Consider the following 16,340-nt stretch of genomic DNA (forward strand, 5'->3'; position numbering starts at 1 on the left):
ACCTTAAATCTCTGCCCCCTGGTCATTGATCCCTCCACCAAGGGGAAAGGTTTCTTCCTGTCTACTCTATCTGTGCCCCTCATAATTTTATACATCTCAATCATGTCCCCCCTCAGTCTCCTCTGCCCCAAGGAAAACAATCCCAGTCTATCCAATTTCTCCTCATAACTAACACTCTCCAGCCCAGGCAACATCCTGGTAAATCTCCTCCGCACCCTTTCCAGTGGCTATCACATCCCTCCTATAATGTGGAACTCTAGCTGTGGCCTAACTAATATTTTATACAGTTCCAGCATAACCTCCCTACTCTTAAACGCTATGCCTCGGCTAATAAAGGCAAGTATACCATATGCCTCCTTAACAACTATATCCACCTTAAGGGACGGGTGTACATGCACACCAAGGTCCCTCTGATCCTCGGTGCTTCCCAGGGTCCTGCCGTTTATCCTGTATTCCCCGGCCTTGTTTGTCCTGCCCAAGTGCATCACTTCACACTTATCCGGATTGAATTCCATTTGCCGCTGATCAGCCCATCTGACCAGCCCGTCTATATCCCCCTGTAATCGAAGACTAGCCTCCTCACTATTTACCACCCCACCAATTTTCATATCATCCGCGAACTTACTGATCAACCCTCCTCCATTCATATCTAAATCATTTATATAAACCACAAACAGCAAGGGGCCCAACACTGATCCCTGCGGGACCCACTGGACACAGGCTTCCTGTCAGAAAAACACCCCTCGACCATCACCCTCTGCTTCCTGCCACTCAGCCAATTCTGGATCCAATTTGCCAAATTTCCTTGGAACCCATGGGTCTTACCTTCGCTGTCAGTCTCCCGTGTGGAACCTTATCAAAAGCCTTGCTGAAGTCCACATAGACTATGTGAAATGCATTTCCCTCACCTACACACCTGGTCACCTTGTGGAAAAACTCAATCAAGTTGGTCAGACATGACCTCCCCTTAACCAAACCACGCTGACTGTTCCTGGTTAATCCTGGACTCTCCAAATGCAAATTAATTCTATCTCTCAGAATTACTTCCCCACCACTGAGGTTAGACTGACCGGCCTGTAGATTCCTGCTTTATCCCTTCCTCCCTTCTTGAATAATGGAACCACATTAACTATCCTCCAGTCCTCTGGCACCTAATAATAATAATAATTTTTAGTGTCACAAGTAGGCTTACATTAACATTGCAATGAAGTTACCGTGAAAAGCCCCTAGTCGCCATACTCCGGCACCTGCCCGGGTACACAGAGGGAGAATTCAGAATGTCCAATTCATCTAACAAGCACGTCTTTCAGGACTTTCAGGACTTGTGGGAGGAAGCCGGACCACCCGGAAGAAACCCATGCAGACACGGGGAGAACGTGCAGACTCCACACAGACAGTGACCCAACCCATACACATGTTGTAGCGTGGCCCCTTTAAGGGGCGATACTTCACGGGCCACGTGACAGGTCCTGAACCTATGGGACAGTGTGCGTGAATGTTAACCTAGGCTTGCTTGCCTCGCAATACCACAATGCGCTAATGCATGCTTTCTATATCGGCTCCTAGTCTGTAAATGTCTTGATTTGAAAATACTCACCTTTGTTTCCAAATCCCTCCATGGCCTCCCCCCCCCCCCCGCCCACCCCATCTCTGCAATCCCTTCCAGCCCCAGTAGATTGCTGCACTCCTCAATTCTGATCTCTAGCACATCTCCAATTTTAATTGCCCCATTATCGGTAGCCATGCCTTCCCCTGCCTGGGTCCTTTAGCAGTGAACTGCCTAAGAGCAGGTCCTCTGTGCACTTTTCCAAATCTCCCGGTCTCGCAGATTCTTCTTCAGTTGCCCATAGGAGCTTCCCATTTTCCATTTCAGTGAACAGTATGGCTGTGGAAAAGAATATATTCCCATTGCCTTCCTCATGTGCACTTAATGGAAACACTTCTCGTTCCATTAGCATCCTATCCAATCTCATTATAATTTGGAATGCTCTATTAAATCTCCCTTTGGCCTCCTCAGCTCGAAGAAGGACAATTCCAGTTTCTCTCCACATGGCTGAAGTCCTTCACCCCTGGTATCGCTCTAGTAACTCTCTTCTCCAAAATCTTGACATTTTTCCTAAAGCGTGGGTGACTAGAATTGAACGCAGTAATCAGCTGAGGACTTACCATTGTGATTTTCCATTTGCTCATGGGAGATGGACAACACTGTCTAGGCCAGCATTTATTGTCCATTCTTAATTGCCCTGGAGGAGGTCTTATAAGGGTTCAGCATAATGTCCTAGGTGTTGTACACTCTAGTAATGAAGTCAAGTACCCAATGGTCTTTAACAGCCTTTTCAACTTGCCCTGCCAAAGAGTTGTCTACATTCACCCACAGATCTCCCTGACCCTCTATTAAAATTTACTTCATATTACCCCTCCTCAATCTCTCTATTCAAATGCATCACTTTGCACTTCTTTGTCTTAAATGTCATTTGTCATTTGGCTTCCTATTTCATCTGTCTGTCCATGACCTTCTGACACCTGTGACCATCTTTAAGGTTGCCAAGCCTCCACGGTGGGCCAGCAGCCTCCAGGAATTGAAAATCAACCTCCAGGCCGCCGCTGTGTGCAAACCTGGAGATAAATCAGCGGGACATGAAAAAAGATTGTTTCTTTGTCATTTTGCTTGAACATTTTTCTTGACTAGATATAAAAAATATTGAAAATGGGAAAGGGCAGATAGTTTGGCTGACAGTCAAGTTGGGTCAGGAGCCTTTCTGCTTTGCATTCGACATGGGCAGGTCGCGCATCGCAGGGTGGGGGGTGTTGCCGACTAATGGCTGGATCGTGGGGGGAAAGTCAAGTGATAAAACCTCCAGGAATATATTTAATTGAAGTTGGCAACCCCTTTATCCAATCTGTTAACCCAAGCATTTCTCGTGTCAGCTGTGGTAGGCCACTTGCCTCTAACTCATGAGGTTTTGGGTTCAAGTCCCACAACAGGGCTTGCGTACAATAATTAAGGTTGACAGTACACTCAGGTAAAGTCCCCACAGTCCCAGATGAACACAGGCTGTTTTCCTCTCTGAGGGGGAGATCTGACTGGTGGTGATTTAACCTGCGAATCACCATGAAACGCAATCAATCCGCTTGAGTCCACGTGGAGTCATATCGATTCAGCTTTAATCAGATAGAACTGTACCCAGCAGCGAAGTTACAGAAGTGAAGGCTGCTGGGACGGCATTGGTTCTTATACCCCGCCTCTCAGGGCGGGGCTATGTACATTGCCCAATGGTATACCCCGCGGTCTAGCCAATGGTTATTCCTCTCTCTGGTACCGCAATACCTGGTATTACCACACACCACACCTCAGGCGAGGGACAAGGTTGAACCTCAGTCGGTAGGGGGAATTGAACCCATGCTGTTGGCCTTGCTCTGCATCACGAACCAGCTGTCTAGCCAAGTGAGCTAAACCGCGGCTCCCGGCACAGAGGCAGGTTACCCACTGCACCGCAAGACCTATCTCAGGAGGAATATGGCTTGAAAACACTTTGGGGTATCCTGTGGCTGTGAAAGTTTCTATACAAATCCAGGTCTTTCTTTTTATTGCCCTGTCAACATCCCCTTTCCCTTTTGCTGAACATTGGTTCAATTGGGAGCGGGCACTGCTGAATTCAGACACAAACAAATGGCAGTATTGGCTCCGAGGAAGCCCCGAATGACTGAATCATTTTTTTCTTCATGATAAACGGGTCAGCATTTTTTTCTGAATTAACAACTTTCCAGTGACTCTCCCTTTGTTTGCTCAGCCTTGTAGCTCCTTTCACCGACCTTTGGAGTTTCAGCAATTCCGCACATTCCTTGGCGACTGTGCGTCCTGCTGCAACCTGTCAGATTGCAGAGTTTCCTTTCGATTGCCCAACGTGGCTACACAGAGTATGTGCCAGGAAGCGACTTCTACAAACCTCCACCGTGGCACAGCACGGAATTTTCAATTTTCTTTTCCCAGGGCAACTTCTTCCTCTGACTGAATTTTCTTTTTAAAAAGCCCAAAATGCAAGACTTTCACTGGATTCGGGAGATTTCACATCGTGTAGGTCACCAGGGTGTGGCTAAAATCAACAGCTTCGGACCAAGACACATACAGTGTTTGCGAATGCCATTCGATTGCCACACGACCTGCCCATGATAAATACTTTCATCTTTCGCACTCCCCGCCCAGGCAGGAAATGGTTCTGCCCGGCGGGTTCAAAAGGCAACCTTCCTTGCGACTGGGGTTTATTTCAAAGTGACTCAGTGGGAGCTCCCAGGATGGCCAGGAGGACATGGCGATGGTCAGGCCTTGCATCCGACACCCAAGGCAGGGAGTGTTTCTAATCCATGAGCATCGTCTCGCACCACCCACCCCCCCTCTTCTGCATCTATCCCTGTCACGATATCCTTCTACTTCATTCTCCCTCATGTGTCTGTCCACATTCTCCTTAAACAGTTCTGTGTTATTCACCTTAACCACTCCCCGTGGGAGCGAGTTCCACATTCTCACCACTCTCCGGGTAAAGAAGATTCCCCCTGGGATTTGGGGCTTAGTTCTGGTCGTTGATGGATAAATATTGCCCAGGTTCCAAGGAAAACTCTGATGCTCCTCCAGGAAGCAGGATCTTAATCTCCTGGAGAAGTCGGCATTTTCTTAGCATCATGATTCATCCACGAGATGAATGGGACGACACGGGGGCACAGTGGGTCGCACTGGGGCAGCACGGACACAGTGGTTAGCACTGGGGCAGCAGGGGGGACACAGCGCTTAGCACGGGGGTGGCACAGGGCACAGTGGTTATCACCGGGGTGATACAGTGGCACAGTGGTTAGCACTGGTGTGGCACAGGAGGGTACATTGGTAAGCACTGGGGCAGTGGCGGGCACAGTGGTTAGCACTGGGCTAGCACGGCGGCACAGTCGTTAGCACTAGAGCGGCACATGGCATAGTGGTTAGCACTGGGGCGGTACGTTGACACAGTGGTTAGCACTGGGGTGGCATGGTTACACGGTGGTTAGCACTGGGGCAGCACAGTGGTTAGCACTGGGACGGCATGGTGGCACATGGGTTTGCCCTGGGGCGGCACGGGGCACAGTGGTTAGCACTGCTGGCTCACAGCACCAGGGACGGGAGTTCAATTCTGACCTTGGGTGACTGTGGAGTCTGCACGTTCTCCCCGCGTGTGCGTGGGGCTCCTCCGGGTTCTCCGGTTTCCTCCCACACTCCAAAGATGTGCAGGTTACGTTACAGGGATAGGGTGGGGGAGCGGTCCTAGGTAGGGTGCTCTTTTGGTGGGTCGGTGCAGACATGATGGGCTGAATGGCCTCCATCTGCACTATAGGGAATCGATGGATTGTATAGATGACACCCCTGACAGAGCAACACCCTGATAGGAACAATTTTTTTGTTCAAGTATAAGGGGCGTCATTCTCCAACCCCCCGCCAGGTCGGAGAATGGCCGTTGGCCGCCGTGAATCCCGCCCCCGCTGAAGTCTCCGGTACCGGAGATTGGGCGGGGGCGGGAATCGGGCCGTGCCGGTTGGCGGGACCCCCCGCTCAATTCTCCGACCCGGATGGGCCGAAGTCCCGCCCAGAAATTGCCTGTCCCGCCGGCGTAAATCAAAGCTGGTATTTACCGGCGGGACCAGGCGGCGTGGGCGGGCTACGGGGTCCTGGGGGGGGCGCGGGGCGATCTGACCCCGGGGGGTGCCCCCACGGTGACCTGGCCCGCGATCGGGGCCCACCGATCCGCGGGCGGGCCTGTGCCGTGGGGGCACTCTTTCCCTTCCGCCTCCGCCACGGTCTCCACCATGGCGGAGTCGGAAGAGACTCTCCCCACTGCGCATGCGCGGGAAACTGTCGGCGGCCGCTGACGCTCCCGCGCATGCGCCGCATTTCCGCGCCAGCTGATGGGGCACCAAACGCCATTTCCTCCACCTGGCGGGGCGGAAATCCCTCAGGCGCTGGCCTAGCCCCTCAATGTTGGGGCTCGGCCCCCAAAGATGCGGAGCATTCCGCACCTTTGGGCCGGCGCGATGCCCGTCTGATTGGCACCGTTTCTGGCACCAGTCGGCAGACATCGCGCCGTCTCGGGAGAATTTCGTCCCTGAAGTGGGATTTGAACCTATGAGCTTCTGACCCAGTACAGAGCTGATAACTGGGTGGAGGGCCACCCTCAACTAGGCCAACATTCAGTGGGAAACGAGTTTAATTTACAACAATATCAACAAGAACTTAGATTGATATGAAGGCCTTTGATGTACTTGAATATCCCATGATGCATTCTGGAAAAAACATTGACACTTAGCAAAATAAGGAGATATTAGAACAGGTTTGTAATAAGTTTGTAATAAACCTGGGGCTGGTTTAGCACAGGACTAAATAGCTGGCTTTTAAGGCAGGCCAGCAGCACGGTTCAATTCCCGTACCAGCCTCCCCGAACAGGCGCCGGAATGTGGCGACTAGGGGCTTTTCACAGTAACTTCACTTGAAGCCGACAATAAGCGATTTTCATTTAATTTCATAAGCATCCTAAAGGAGAATAGGCAAGATTAGAAGTTTAGGAAGGCGATGGATGGTGGCGCAATGGTAATGTCACTGACCAGTAATCCAGAGGTCCAGGTTAATGCTCTGGGGTCAGGGTTCAAATCCCACCGCTGGTGGTGGTGGAATTTAAATTCAATTAATAAATCTGGAAAGCTGCTGACAGTGATCATACCATCGCTGGTAACCCATCTGGTTCACTAATGTCCCTTTACACGGTCTGGCCGACACATAATGTAGTTGACTCTTCACTCCCTTCTGAAACGATCGAGCAAATCACTCAGTCCAAGGGCAATTGGGGATTTGGCAGCAAACGAGGAATAAAGAAACAAACCCATCCCAGAGCTGAGTTCCCAGGCAGTTGAAGGAACGGCTGCCAATGGTGGAGTGATGAAATTCAGGAAGACACAAGAGCAAGGAAAGACCACGGAGATTTCTCAGACAGCGACAGGCGGGTCCATGGAAGGATTTTCAAACAAGGATGAGAATTTTAAAGTGAGGTGGTTTTGAAACGTGAGCCACTGAAGGTCAGCAAGCATAAAGCTGTAACTCGTGAGGAGCAAAGTTTTGGGTCAGCTCTTTGATTTGATTTATTGTCACATGTACCGAAGTGCAGTGAAAAGTATTTTTCTGCGGCCGAGGGAACGTACACAGTACGTACACAGTGGACAAAAAGAATAATCGACAGAGAACATTGACAAATGGTACATCGACAAACAGTGATTGGTTACAGTGCGGAACAAGGGGCCAAACAAAGCAAATACATGAGCAAGAGCAGCACAGGGCGTCGTGAATAGTGTTCTTACAGGGAACAGATCAGTCCGAGGGGGAGTCGTTGAGGAGTCTTGTAGCTGTGGGGAAGAAGCTGTTCCTATATCTGGATGTGCGGGTCTTCAGACTTCTGTACCATCTGCCTGATGGAAGGGTCTGGAGGAAGGCAATGCCTGGGTGGGAGGGATGTCTGATAATGCTGTCTGCCTTCCTGAGGCAGCGGGAGGTGCATACAGAATCAATATGGGGGTGGCCAGCTTGTGTGATGCGTTGGGCTGAGTTCACCACACTCTGCAGTTTCTTGCGATCTTGGACCGAGCAGTTGCTATACCAGGCTGTGATGCAGCCGGATAGGATGCTCTCTATCGCACATCTGTAGAAGTTTGTGAGAGTTGATGCAGACATGCCAAATTTCTTTAGCTTCCGTAAGATTTCAAACTCCATTTCTTATGGAGCTTGAAATCTTCCTCTTTCTCACTCTTTATTCTGGATGAAATCTGCTTCATTTCTGGATCTATCAGCTGTTACAAGGTACATATAGGCCAGGCTATGCCAAGGTTGAGGCCAGGCTACACCGAGAAACATTTTCTGTTTTAGCAGCACAGAGACCATAATGAGTTACGGGTCATTAAAATAGGCTGTCACTTCTGTGTGGAACATAGTTTGTTGTGTCTGTAGAGGTTGCTTTGTGAGTGGCTGTCTCTTCCACCGCTGGCACGGACATTGGTTATTTCTTTCCAGTGGGCTGTCCTTTCCGCCAAATTGGACATTTATTTTGCCCTTTGCTTTTTCTGTGTCTGCCCTGACTGTCTCCAGACACTCCGATCAGGAAAGAGGACTTTTTACGCATTGATACAAATCCCAATCAACCTGAGGTCTCGCTTGCGAGTGTCTTTTATATCACAGGCGACAACTTGTGCCGAATTTGTCCAACATCATGTAGCTGCCTTTTCCACTTCTCCTGATGTGTTCTCCAGAAAGCGCTGCGAGAGAGCAGGACGCAGAAAGTGCCTCGTAGCGACAATCAGCTTATCTCAACATGAGGTAACTTTACTGAAAGACTGTTGCGGAAGGAGACAGAAACAACAAATAACAACTGAAGAATTGCAGAAATTGTAAAGTACCATGTGGCTGATTATTACCTCATGACATATTCCTCACGCAAACATTTGTGGCAACTAATTGTAGATCGTTTCTCAATGTTACAACATTAAGAACATCTTGAACATCAGTTTCCTTGTGCATGTGTGCCTGAATGAGTATGTTCAGGAATGCAGAGTGGCAGTGGTAGTGTATGTGAGTTGAAATGTGTGAGTGTATGTGAGTGTGTGAATGTGTGTGTGTGAGTGTGTGAGTGTGTGAATGTGTGTGTGTGTGAGTGTGTGAGTGTGCGTGAGTGTGTGTGAGTGTGAGTGTGTGTGTGAGTGTGTGTGAGTGTGCGTGAGTGTGTGAGTGTGCATGAGTGTGTGTGAGTGTGTGAATGTGTGTGAGTGTGTGTGAATGTGTGTGAGTGTGTGAATGTGTGTGTGTGTGTGAATGTGTGAGTGTGCGTGACTGTGTGAGTGTGTGAGTGTGCGTGAGTGTGTGAATGTGTGTGAGTGTGTGTGTGAGTGTGTGTGTGAGTGTGTGTGTGTGCGTGAGTGTGTGTGAGTGTGTGAATGTGCGTGAGTGTGTGTGAGTGTGTGTGAATGTGTGTGAGTGTGTGTGTGAGTGTGTGAATGTGTATGAGTGTGTGTGAATGTGTGTGTGTGTGTGTGAGTGTGTGAATGTGTGTGTGTGTGTGTGAGTGTGTGAATGTGTGTGAGTGTGTGAATGTGTGTGTGTGTGTGAATGTGTGTGAGTGTGTGTGAGTGTGTGACTGTGTGAGAGTGTGTGAGTGTGTGTGAGTGTGTGTGAGTGTGTGAATGTGTGTGTGTAAGTGTGTGTGAGTGTCTTGACCAATCAGAGGCACCTTGCCAATTAATCAGCACCCTGTTCTCAAGCAGTATAAATTGTTGTTTGCTTTGAATTTCAACGTCAAAACCGATTCTCCGCCCAATTGTGTTTCCCAGAGAAAGGAGAATCCCGTCCATCGGTTTTAAGAAATTATTTAAAGGGAGAAAGAGGCGAAGCCAATGTTTGTTGGTGAGGACAGAGGTGATGGAGAAACTGTAAAAATAAAAGCTCATTTGCTCATTCAGAACTTGGGTATTGCTAAAAAGGGACATGTTGTTGAAGTTTGTCATCATGCACTCACCAGGTCTGATGTAGAATGCCAAATTTCAAAGGGAACAACAATTTATACTGATTGAGAAAAGGGTGCTGATTAGTTGGCAAGGTGCCTCTGATTGGTCAAGACGTTGCCATGGCAAATGCACCACAGAGCTATTGCCCCCCATTACTTTTGTTTATTTGAATATGTCTGGACATATTCCTTTTGTCTGCAGAGGACAGGTCCCTGCGCATGTATACATGTAGCTTCTAGCAAACCTAACCTCTGCGAACCCAATTGATGATCTTAAATTGCCTGTTAGTGTGCTTGTTAGCACACTCAGGATTTTTCAGCAAGTGCTTCCCAATTCTGGAATCGTATCCAACATTGGACATTGTGTTCTGAGCTTAATGTTTGCTATATTTAAATCTGCAGTTGCATGTAAGGATTTCCTTTCATGCTCCATGCCATACTCAAATTCACCTTTTAAATTGAACAATGAACAATACAGTGCAGGAACAGGCCCTTCGGCCCTCCAAGCCTGTACCGGTCATGATACCACCCTTGGCCAAAACCCTCAGCACTTCCTTGTGCCGTATCCCTCTATACCCATCCTATCCATGTGTTTGTCGAGATGCCTTTTGAAAGCCGTTAATGTATCTGCTTCCACAACCTCCCCTGGCAACGGGTTCCAGGCACTCACCACCCTCTGCGTAAAAAAACTGCCTCGCACATCTCCTCTAAACTTTGCCCCATGGACCTTAGACCTATGCCCCCTGGTGACTGAACCATCCACCCTGGGAAAGAGTGCCTGCCCATCCACTCTATCCATGCCCCTCATAATCTTGTAAACCTCTATTAGGTCACCCCTCAACCTCCGTCATTCTAATGAAAACAGTCCGAGTCTATTCAGCCTCTACACAGAGCTAGCACCCTCCAGACCAGGCAACATCCTGGTAAACCTCCTTTGCACCCTCTCCAAAGCAGAAGATGCAGTTGAACGAGCTTCTTTTTATCAAGGTGTTCGTTGAGAAATCCAGTTGATGGTGGTTTCTTTAGTACTGTCTATCGTAAGCCCACCTTCACTGGTCAGTATAACTGCTGGGATTGCTGCAGCTCCATTTGTTACAAGACTGGTCTTATCGGCAACCTTGCAATAGGGCCCGACCATTGGCGCACCGTGCAAGCTTGACGCTGAAATAGGGCACATCAAAGCTATCCTGCAGGATAATGTCTAACCCAATCAGTCAGATTATTGCTTGCTGTGTGCCATGTGTACTCATGAATAGGCCCACGGCCACAACTGCTGGACCTGAAAAGTGCCCAGTCTGCCTCAAATTACTCTGGGAGGGTAAAGTGTCTCCAAGATTTGAGCAGCAGGTGAAGCTGTTTTACACCGCGAATATGGAATGACAACATGAGCAGTATTTTCCCCTAACAAGATACTACTGTCGAGCCTAAAAGATGTTCTGCCGGATACACAAATGAGTAATGTGGGATATGAATTTCAGTGCCGATGCGATGTCAGGTATGTAGATCTTATGTGCCAATGACTGGCAGGTCATATCAAACAGAATATATCTTCGAAATTCACAATAGGCCGAGAGTACTGACCATATTCAACCAACCAAAGCTTTCAAAACTCAGAACACAGTATCTAATGTTAGAAGTGATTACACAAGTGGACAGCATTGATAATAATAATCTTTATTAGTGTCAGAAGTAGGCTTACATTATAGCGCCAGGGTCCCGGGTTAGATTCCTGGCTTGCGTTACTGTCTGTGCGGAGTCTGCACGTTCTCCCCGTGTCATGCGTGGGTTTCCTCCGGGCGCTCCGGTTTCCTCCCACAAGTCCCGAAAGACGTGCTGTTAGGTGAATTGGACATTCTGAATTCTCCCTCCGTGTATCCGAACAGGCGCCGGAATGTGGCGACTAGGGGATTTTCACAGTAACTTCATTGCAGTGTTAATGTAAGCCTACTTGTGACAATAATAAAGATTATTATTATTATTATTGCTGAACAATCCAGAGTCTGCGAAGAATTAAATGAACAACCAGTTTAAGATCATCAGTCAGGCTACAAATGTTTGTTTCCAGGCACCTGGTCTCTACAGGCAAAAGGTATATGTCCAAACATCACACCTTTTGTAACTAAACAAAAGCATGGTGCATTCGCCTGGCACCATCTCAAGCAATCAGAGTCGATTTGCCAACCATTCAGAAGATTTTTCTCATGCAGTATGAATTGTTTCTCCCTCTGAAATTTGGCATTCTTGTATCTGTCCTGATGAGCATCAAGATGTGGGAGATATCAAGAACTTGGATCTAGAAATTGGGGTCCGAGGTGCAGCAGGCAATTTGAAGATTAAACAGACTGAAAGAAAACACAGTTAGCCCGGACTCAAAGGGATACGCCCTCACCTGGCTGAGTCACATGGTCCCATTCAGACTTAAACTCATTTGGGAATGCATAAGCTAATTCACCCATGATCCATTGTCTTTTGGGACATTACTCCATGACCAGCCATTATCGTATTGCAGAGTCTGATGGCCCATTTGTCCGTCAATGGAAGGCCATTGCATATGAATGGCATAGCTCTGGTCATTTGTGTAAAGGGGAGTGGGCAATCAAGCAGCCCAATTACAGATGAAAAGTTCCAGTCTGGACATTCCAGAGGAGAACCTTTATTTGAAGGGGAGAGAGAGAGAGAGAGAGAATCAATTTGGAACAGGCAAAGAAAGAAGGATGTAAGCAGCCATCGAAGAGGTCATGAAAGAAGCAACAGAGAGAAGGCTTTGGAATGCGTGTCCCTAACAGAAGAAAGATTGCTTCCGAAATGCAAGTGTTGCCTTTGCCTGTAAGTGGAGCGAGAGCTGTATTTTCACACAAAGTATTGTTTGATGGGAACTAGTGTTAAGGCTAAGAAACTATACGTAATCTGTTTGTGGTTCAGTTTGAGTTTAAGAGTTTAAATATTGTTTTCTTTTATTTTAATAAAGTTTGTTTAAAAAGTAACCAAGGCCTATTTCTTACAATATCACTCCTAGAACGAATGGATCTTTCTGTACTGTCTAAAACTTAAAAAAATTATGCATCTGGTTCAATCCCTTAGCCATTATTGAGGGCTGACCAGGCATTCGTAACATGAGTGTAAGGTGAAAAGTTTGTCACTTTTTCAGCAATATAATAGCTCATTGCGACACAATGCTACCTCCGGAAAGAAGGTGTTTAAAATCATTGATGGGCAGCAAGAGGCACAAATTAGACCCTTAAGGACGTGTTTTAATATACATGTCCGATTTATTTATTTATTAGATGGAACAATGATCCCAGAAATCAGATTGCCAGCATCCGCAGTAATTTACTTTTACGCTTTCGCCTTTCCTGACTTGTTGTTTGAATTTCAAATAGGTGTAAATGGGTACATGATGCTTAACTAACGACCACATTCACAGCATGTAGAATTAATAATCCGAAGCACCTCTAAAAATAGTCGCATTTCCATGTTAGTTCAGAGCTGGCAATAAATGACCCAGTGCCCCCAGATGTACTGAATTCCTGTTACTCTGCACCCGCGACCTTGCACAGTGACAGAAATGAACCACAGAGTTATATTATAAAAAAGCATCATGGGTGCAACACAATTTAAAGAATAAAAATTATGATTCTTGTGATTGAGGCAAACTTGTAACATTGTGTTAATGTAAGCCTACTGGTGACACTTCTAATCTTTATAATAATAAAGATTATTATTATATTGATTGAGGGAGAAATATTGCCAATGACACTCCAACACTTCTTCGAAATGCTGCCAAGGAGCTTTTTCTACTTGAGGGGTAGACAATTCAATGTTAGGTCTAATGTTTCATCCAAAATTTATCACCAGTTTCATCTGAAGAACGTGGAAGCTACTCTGAAGCGTTTACAGAACCACAATCTGAGACTTTTTCCAAGTCTTACACAAGTGACCTGGGCCATGTCCTCGATAAAGATGGATAACACAAGGAGCCAAAGAAGATGTCAGCAATCTTAGAAGCACTACGTCCTCAAAATATGACACAATTCAGGTCGTTTTTAGAATTGATCAATGATTAGGGTAAATTTGTGCCAAATTTAGCAACAGGATTGAAGCCTTTACAGACTTTGCTATGTGCCAAACAGGTATGGCACAGGCCAGAAGAATGTGAAAATGTGTACAATGAGGTAAAATATGTCTTGCAGGAGTCAGAGCTGTTGGTTCACTCGAGTCCCAAGCTGAAGTTACAACGTGCTTGTGATGCCTCACCCTAATGGGGTTGGCGCAGTCACATCGCACATCATCCGATCAGGAGAGGAATGGACGACAGCATTTGCTTCACAAACTCTTACTATCGCAGAAACCAATTACACTCAGCTAGAAAAAGAGGCTTTGAGCATTTTGGGATAAGAAAGTTCCATCACATTGTTCCATCTATAAATAAATAAATCGAACATGTATATTAAAACACGTCCTTAACGGCCTAATTTGTGCCTCCTGCTTTATGGACACCATGGGCAAAATTCTCCGTAATCGGCACGATGTCCGCCGACCGGCGCCAAAAACGGCGCAAATCAGTCCGGCATCGCGCCGCCCCAAAGGGACGGAATCCTCCGCATCTTGAGGGGCTGAGCCCTAACCTTGAGGGGCTAGGCCCGCGCTGGACTGATTCCCACTCCAGCCTTACATCCTGGCATGGACTGGGGGCGGCGCCAACCCGCGCAAGCGCAGTGGCGAAGCGCCAACCGATGCATGCACGGTAGACTCGCGGAACGCTCCGGCCCCAACGCAACACGGCGCGGGGGTTCTGGGGCCGGAAGCGGAACAAAGTAGGCCCGGGGGGGGGGGTAAGAGTCCGGCCCGCCAATCGGCGAGCCCTGATCGCGGGCCAGACCCCATCGGAGGCCCCCTCCGTCCCGGAGAAGGAGCGCTTTGCCCCGCCCCACAGGCCAACCCCCGACCCTTGGCGCAGAGTTCCCGCCGGCAGCGATCGGGGTGAACGGCGCCGGCGGGACTCTGTCGTATCCGCGCGGTCGCTCGGCCCATCCGGGCCGGAGAATCGCTGGATCAGCCGTGGACAGCAGCCCGCGACCGGCACCACGCCAAATGCGCCGGCGCAAATGGCGCTGATTCTCTGCACCTGTGGGAGGAAACCGGAGCACCCGGAGGAAACCCACGCACACACGGGGAGAACGTGCAGACTCCGCACAGACAGTGACCCAAGCCGGGAATCGAACCTGGGACCCTGGCGCTGTGAAGCCACAGTGCTAACCACTGTGGTACCGTGCCGCCCACGGTCCTCACTGTATCACTCAGGCCATTTTATTTACCATGGGAATTTAGTCAAATTACCTTTTACTGGTTTATGTACCTGGACGGAACAGTAAAAAGGCTGCTGAAAGGGTTGTGAATAGTTTTACCGGTGAGGTTTCACGATCGGCTAACCAGACAGCGTTTGGACTTGGGGATTTTAATATTCTTTCCCTCTCGGTGCACCTTCCTACTCTGCAGCAGTACGTCACCTGTCCCACTCGTTCGACTCGCATTCTGGATCAACATTATGGCTATATAGTGGACGCACACAAGGCAGTGTGGAGACCAGCTTTTGGGAAATTGGATCATAAAGTTATCCATCTCCGCCAAAGTACGACAGCGTGTGAATCGTGAAAGGCCTGTCCTGAAGACAGTTCAGGTGTGGACCATAAGACATAGGAACAGAATTAGGCCACTCGGCCCATCGAGTCAGCTCCGCCATCAATCATGGCTGATATTTTCTCATCCCCATTCTCCTGCCTTCTCCCCAGAACCCCTGATCTCCTTATTAATCAAGAAAGATGAGTAGGGAGGAGCTCATTGGCGTCACTGACTGGTCAGTGTTTTTTGATTGGTGTGGTGATCCACACGAGTTGACAGACACGATCACATCACATATCCGGTGTTGTGAGGATACATAGAACATAGAACATAGAACGATACAGCGCAGTACAGGCCCTTCGGCCCACGAAGTTGCACCGAAACTTTTGTTATCCATACAGTTATGGATAACAAAACAGTTAAGGTATTTTCAAACAATGAACCTTGGGTATTGAGAGATTTGACAAAGTGTCTGAATGAAAGGGAGGCGGCAATTCTTCGAGGTGAAATTGATATTTTCTTCGAGGTGAAATTGATATTGTCAAGGAAAAAGCGAGGGAATTCAAATCCAACATGAGGAAAGCAAAAATTGATTTTATAAATAAAGTTTTGCACAATAACCCAAGGCAAGCCTGGGAATGGCTTAACACGATGATGGGGAGGCAAAGGGAAGCACAGAATGCGTTTGTGGACTGTCCAACTTTTGTTAATGACCTTCAACAATTCTATGGAAGATTTAGAAATGAATGTAACAAGGCGTGTGATAGGATCCCTGTGCAGTTATCAGCGAATGAGGTTGTACAATGACTTTCCCGTATTAAACCATATAAAACCCCTGGTCCTGATGGGCTAGGAGGTAAAGTGCTGAGAGAATGGGCTCATCAGTTTAAAGGGGTATTTACACAGTTATTATTGGATGTTCGCTCTGCTCCAATTACTTTGAAAGCATCAACGTGTGGCTCCCACTTCTTTATTGGCTTATTGTATGGGGAGAGTCGCTAGCAACCAGCTCACCTCTTCTCTTTCCGATTATCTCCGACAATTTACTTATAAAGCACATAGGGGAACTGAGGATGCTGTCCGATGAACTTGGTAATTAATCACTTCCAACAGTCAACATCTTTTGTGTGTCCCATTTATTGATTTTAGTTCAGCATTCAACACAAT

Source organism: Scyliorhinus torazame, chromosome 3, assembly GCF_047496885.1.
Source record: "Scyliorhinus torazame isolate Kashiwa2021f chromosome 3, sScyTor2.1, whole genome shotgun sequence".
In the NCBI taxonomy this organism is placed as follows: Eukaryota; Metazoa; Chordata; class Chondrichthyes; order Carcharhiniformes; family Scyliorhinidae; genus Scyliorhinus; species Scyliorhinus torazame.